Below are 6,689 nucleotides of genomic sequence, written 5' to 3' on the forward strand. Positions count from 1 at the left end.
CTGATCTGAAGTCAAATTTCTGTGCCCACACATGGGCTCCAGAGAGGAAACTTCTCTCAGCCTGTACTTAGCATACAGGCAGATGCCCCAGCACCAGTGGTTAAAGAGACCCATGATAGGAAAAGTAGTCATAACCCGAAGATTTTACTTCAGAGATAGACACAAAAATTTAAAGCCATGAGCTCTTACTAGAACGAGACTTCGCTTGTTAGCCACAGACAATGGATCGATCTAAGCAGAATCCTGTGTGCAGATTAACAAGCTCAGCTATTCTGGGGACAGCATTGTTTGTTCACACTACCCATAAGACCCTCTGACAATGCAAAGCTGCCTCTAAATGGTGGGACTTGTATTTCTGTATCTGCTGTTTGCTGCTATTCCAACGTTTGGATTGCAGTAACTTTTATTGCTTCACTCATTGTGCAAGATTTAAAACAAGGTTGGATTGACTGCCACAGGATTTTAGGGCGATGCCTCCAGTCTCCTATTTTTTTAAATTTTTTGACGTTTGAACCTCATTTGTTATATCTGTCTCCACCATCACTGTTCCTCCCATCGTATAGCATACCAACCCCCCCTTAATAAAGCCTTGCACGCTGGGTCTTATGCCTAACCTCAGTGTGTTCTCTCTCTCTCTCTCTGCGCATCTAGATCATCACAGCTGGAAAGACACTTTAATGCCAATGTAATAGTATTGTGCAATGGTCATTTTTTTTACTGAGTAGAAGCAAAGTGTTAACTTTGAATGCTTAGTGGTAAACTATTGCTGGTTTGCCAAAAAAGGATTTGTTTCTGGGACCATCATTCCAGCTTCTGAAACCATCATTCCAGCTGTCTGCACATCTAGTTCTTCCCTGCTGGAAACATACTTTAATGCCAATGTAATGGTATTGTGTAGCATTGCATCGATACTAAGCATTTGCACAGGTGCTTGTATTTGTGCAAATGCTCTGATACTAAAACCGATACGTTTTTTTATAATTGAACCTCGACCTGCATTGACTTCTGTTAAATGAAGCCGCAATGATTTGGCGGTCCAAATCGCACTCAACTACGGCTTTGAAATCACGCTGAAAGTATTGCGATTTCAAAGCCACACTGGTGCAAACCAGGGCTTACAGTTCTTTCGTGGCTTTGAAATCGCGCTGAAGTAGCACGATTTCAAAGTCGCACTGGTGTGAAGAAGAACTGTTCTTCATAATTAACAGTAATCATTTTTCATTTGTTTAAAAAAACCTGTCACATGACATTAAAGATAGGTGTTGGTAATTGGCATTGATGAATACTTGAGAAAAAGTATCGATAATCATACTCAGTCTTAAAAAACTGGTATCGGCGTATCCCTGGTGACTTTTTTATTGCGAAAAAGTGTTCACTTTGAATGGGGAGTGGTAAACTCTATAACTGATCTGCCAAAAAGGCATTTGATTCTTGGATCATCATTCCAGCAGTTCAATTAAGCATAGCCAAAAACAGCATGAAGATATTAGAACAACTTAAATACGTTTTACTTTGTAGAAAACAACTTTCTTTTTTAACCAATGGTTACCCTTCATCAGTAAAGGATCAATGGATATAATGGTTTCTTTGGAATGAGATTTCAGTAGGGGATCGAGATAGTATAAACACTTTAAACCAGTCAGATTATTATGAAGGGGCCCAAATTTGAACCAAAACCTCTACAACAAAACACAATTAAGGCTCAAAATTGTTAATTTTTTGAAAAAGCTTGAAACAGAAAAGTGAATACAGTAAACCCCCGCTCCATCGCGGTTCAGTTTTTGCGGTCCCGGTATATTGCGTTTTTTTTTGTAATGTTATTTTACTATATAAATCATTAAAAATGAAATATTTTTGTATTTTCCATAGCTCTTGCTATGTCTCTCAGTATCTTTTATGTGTTTAAATGAGTTTCTATTGTTTTAAAAGTGTGTTTAAAGACCTTAAAATGCTTTTACACGTACAGTGACAGTAAAAAAAACATGCCTACAATGCATTTTAATAGGGTTTTTCTATTTCGCGGATTTTCACTTTTCGCGGCTGGGTCCGGAACGTAACCCCCGCAATGGAGGGGGGTTTACTGTATTCTCAAACACTCGCTAAAAAAAAAAACGAATAGCATATATTTTTACCTCCCTGGTTTGAAGCAGGAAGTCTGTTCAAAGCTTTTGGCCAGTAACAAACTAAAATAGGTTAAAATGATCTGGAAGGACTGTGGTACCAGCATTCTTTTTTTTCTTTTGGTCACCATAGTTACTGAATCCCTGGGATTTGTCATGCTCTGTTGAGACGGTACCTCTCCTGGCTGACAAAAACCACCCAACCATAAAACTGAAACATCCATAATCCTATGCACCTTCTAAAGTAGTACAAGGAAGAAATTCATTGAAAAATGAAATAAAGGCAAAGAGTATTAACCAGATTCAAAAAATGAAAAATATCATAATTTACTTACCAGGTTTGAACAGTAAAGATTACTCTATGACCATCAACTTAGAACCAACAGGACTGGATGTAGCATAATCCACAAAAAAAGACTTATTCTTGGATGTTGTTCAGTAGGGTGTTTGAATGGATCTTGTAATAGCTGCAAAAAGAAGAGAAAGATTTCATTATAGACTTCAAGCTTACAGAATGAACAGCTTTTACCATATAAAAATCTATCATAGTGAGGGAAGTAGAAAGTATTCCAACCTTGCAGGAAATAGTAACAAAGTATGAGTGTGCAGACTTTCCTAGTCTCACTACTCCTTTGAAGTTTAAGGTCTTTCCAGGTTTTTGCAGACAACAGCACCTGGAACCAGAAATTCAAGCCTTTGGCAGTATTCGTATGTGTAGACAAATCACACAGTTGCAATCCCTTGAACAAAGTGTTCACATAACACTGCAAATCAACTGCATACCGGAATCCCGAGTTACCTACAGATATGAAAAACAAACACCCAATCCAGCCCAGACTGAGCAGCAGTTTCTTATCTATTATTATCTAACCAGAAGAGCTGAAGAAACCAGTTAGAAAGTCTGCTCCTACTTGTTCACATATGTTCGCTCTAAAAAGCTGGGTCAAATTTTGGCAGGTTCCTCATGAAAATTCACCCATTGGGTGGCTCCGTCATCTACCCCCTTGCCTGACAGCCCTCGACTGAAGAGTCGGGCGAAAAACTGTTGACCAAAACAGCAGCTGCATTTAATCAGATGCAGCCAATGTTCAGGTTCTTTAGCACAAGTGGCACATACAGGTCTCCATTGCTCTATAGTGCCCATCACTATGAACCTTGTCCACATGAGGTCTCCCACTATTAGGTAAAGTAGCACATGTGCTTTTTCTGTACACCACAACTCCACCGTTCGTTGCTTTTCTCATTCCTAGATGCCCTTTTCTTGGCCCTCAACTCCTATTAAGGTTCTCATTCCTAACCAATGCAAGACCGGACCCCAGACTGCCAAGGAAGCCACCCCTGAAGCCAGCAGGTACTTGCCTCCAATTAAGGAGTGCATTTACACATATACATGTCAAAACATGTCTGTATTAATCTAAGGCAGGGATGGGCGCCATAAGAAACTGGGACTGGTGTGGAGGGCCGATCTTAATCCTGCTCACTTACATAGTTATATAGTAGGTGAGGTTGAATAAAGACAATAGTCCATCCAGTTCAACCTGTGTAGGTGTGTGTGGCCGTAATCATCTCTCATACCCCTGAATGTTCTTCTCCTTGAGATGTACGTCTAAGAGTCTTTTGAAAGCCACCATACTTCCCGCAGAAACCGCCTCTTGTGGTAGAGAATTCCACAATCTTGTAGCCCTAACAGTAAAGAACCCCCCACGTTGCCTGAGGTTAAACCGCTACTCCTCTAATCGCATTGTATGCCCTTGAGTCCTTATTATTTGAACCTGTGAAGATCTGTAAGTATGTAAACATATAGAAAACAAACGCCTGGCACTAGGAATAATAGGTGCAACTACTCATGAAAACAGGTCGCTTTCAGATAGGAGGTTGGGATGTGGTAAAAACTGGTAGATAAACTGCTGTTTTACAGACCCATCACCCCCAGCTGCCAACACTAAGTGTAAATTAACAGCTGGACAGAGCTGTTCACATGCCCTGGCCACGTCATTTTTAACTTGGGCTGCAGAGTTTGACAAGCAGCACCACTTGTCAAGCTTGCCCATTGAGTTCAGTGGGGCTGCACTACAACCAGGTACTATGCCTGCAGGTGCGGCACAGTAGTGCAGCATTATAGGGTTAAATCAAGTAGTGAGGATATAACACCTCTTTACTGTGTGTCAAATGCCACCTGAAAAGTACTATGACTAGAAGGAGAAAGCCCAAGATTTGGTGCAACCTTTGTTGGTCAAAAGCACACCTTACTGTGTGCGAAGCTTACAAAAGTGTCTGCCCTGAATGATGCGTGGATGGGTTACTTCTGAAAGATCATGGGTGCTCACTTTAGAACAAGCAGTATTTTAAGAAAATATGAGACAGTTGCATATTCAGACTCCAGGAACAGAGGATTCCTGAAGGTAAGGTTACAAGTAACGCCAGGAATTAACAGGGAGGGACAGGCTGGAACAATAGCACCAAGATTAAATTTAGATGCATTATGCAAGTGGGCTGTATCACTAAGTCTATACAAGGGCCATATTTTCAGTACTGACTGGGAAGTATCTTTAAGCCCACGTTCACATTGTACTACTTTTGGCGATTTGGGAGAGAAATTTCCATAGACATCTGTGCAGGAACCCACACAGATGTCTGTGAAATCTCCCCCGAAGTCGGACTAAAATTCCAGCTTGAAATCGTGCGAGTTCAGCTGAACTTGCACAATTTCAAAACGACCCCAGTGTGAACCTGGGCTAAAACTAGTACAATTCCAGTAAAAATGTCCCCTGCATGCAAACACACAGGTAACCATTGAAACACACAAGCAACACCTTTGTTTACACTATATTATAATTGGCTTCAAGGTCAGAATTACTATGAAATGAGTCTGTGCCGTTCACAGTGTTTGCTCAACCTTACTGTCAAAAATCTGCAATAAAGCCCCGTAAATACTCTCTGACAGAAAAGTGGCCACTATGAGGGCTCTTTCACACGCTGGAAGTATACAGTGCCGATGTGCCTATCCCCAGGGCCGTCTTTATGGCAGGGCAAACGAGGCAGCTGCCCCGGGCCCAGTCATTGTTGTGTGGCCTAAAGCAGGTGCCCCTTGAGCCTGCACTGCCTGAGAATAGTTGATAAGTGGATTTGGGAGGGCCCAAGTAAATGTTTGCCCAGGGTCCAATCAATAATAAAGACGGCCCTGCCTATCCCAATGCATCGTTCTCTTTACTTTTATTCTTTGTTAGAACTTTATTCAAAAGTCACATTCTTCTCACATAACTTCTACTGGAAGCAGCATGGTGCAATGCGGTGGAATGCGTCGCTCTGCACTGAAAAAAAAAGTACTGCATCCTGTACTTTTTTCAGAACAGCGGTCTGAACTGGCCCCATAGGGAATAAGGATTTGTATTAAAACAAAAGGCCTGTGGAGGTAGATCTCACTTGGGAAAGAGATTTTTACTCCAAAACATAATTCCCACCTCTGCCTGATCAGAAGTGTCTGCACACCAGGTGAAGATTTTGTCTGGTATCGATCCATGTGTATTGATGTTTGCGAATTGCTGTACTTTTAGCCTAGCTCTCCTCTGTTCTAATGAAAACTTATATTATGCTTGTAGCTGAGAGTTTGCCTTTGTCTAGATAAAGGAATTGTGGGGAGATCTTGAGCATGCACTCTGATGTACGGTTATGTCTTTATATGATGCTTTCTTTCATAAATATATGAAAATCAAAATGATTTGGAGTGCTGCCTATTTATTTAAAAAGGCTTTTGCCTTGTCATTCACTAAGACTGCACTGGGCAAGGATGCCCAGCGCAGTCCCAGCGCATTTGGTGTGAAAGGCCGTGTTTGGAAGAGCATCCCTCCTGGCGCCAGGAACAGTCTGTGAGTGACAATTCAGACAAAAACTAACAGTCCAATCATTTGCAATTTAAAGCAAAACTCCCGTCAAAATTTAAAAATGACAAATCTATTAAAAGATACAACAAAAAAGCGGCAGTTGCTGCAATACTTACCTTGAATCCAGTGCTATTACCCACAGGACTTTTTTTCTGCCAACAGAAACATCAGACTTTTGCTTTAACACAACTTTCCAGCCAATAAAAACTTAAAGGGCTTTTCATATTCTTACATATAACACATTTACTTAGGTTGCTCCACTTTGGCTAACATATGTAAAGCTGAAACGCATGTAAAAATTATTTTAAATGACACTTTGATGCTGACAATGTATTGATATTTAAAGGAGAAGTATGGCCAAAGCTATGTTGGCCCCACTTCTCCTATGGATCAGGAGTGCAGTTTTCAGCTGACAGCAGCCTAAAGTTCACTATTGGCTGATGTCACCCAGCCAGTCCAGGCTCTGGATCGATCCAGACTTTAGAGTTGAGATCCACCCAGTTGCCTAGACTGGCAGCTGGCTCAGCCTCTCAGAGCCACTGTGAGACTGAGCCAGCCTCTCCCTTCAAACCCCAGTGGTCCAGTGAGAGCTGGAGGGGCAGAGCAGAGAACCGGCGACTTACAGTCACCATTCTCTGGTCAGAGAGGAGGGGAGAACTGACCAATCAGCGGTGTTTGATCGCTCAGT

The 6,689-nt window shown here is 41.5% G+C and overlaps 1 protein-coding gene across 1 annotated transcript in view; it reads right to left on the reverse strand.

The window, feature by feature from the left end:
* Positions 1 to 2,567, reverse strand: part of OSBPL3 (oxysterol binding protein like 3) — a 260,883-nt gene extending 258,316 nt beyond the window's left edge. Inside the window, exon 1 of the mRNA XM_082257477.1 lies at positions 2,456 to 2,567. The gene's annotated coding sequence lies outside the window, so the exon portion shown is untranslated. The remainder of the gene's footprint in view (positions 1 to 2,455) is intronic.
* Between the last annotated feature and the right edge of the window lie 4,122 nt (positions 2,568 to 6,689).

This window comes from Pelophylax lessonae (assembly GCF_965119305.1).
Source record: "Pelophylax lessonae genome assembly, chromosome: 5".
Classification (NCBI taxonomy): domain Eukaryota; kingdom Metazoa; phylum Chordata; class Amphibia; order Anura; family Ranidae; genus Pelophylax; species Pelophylax lessonae.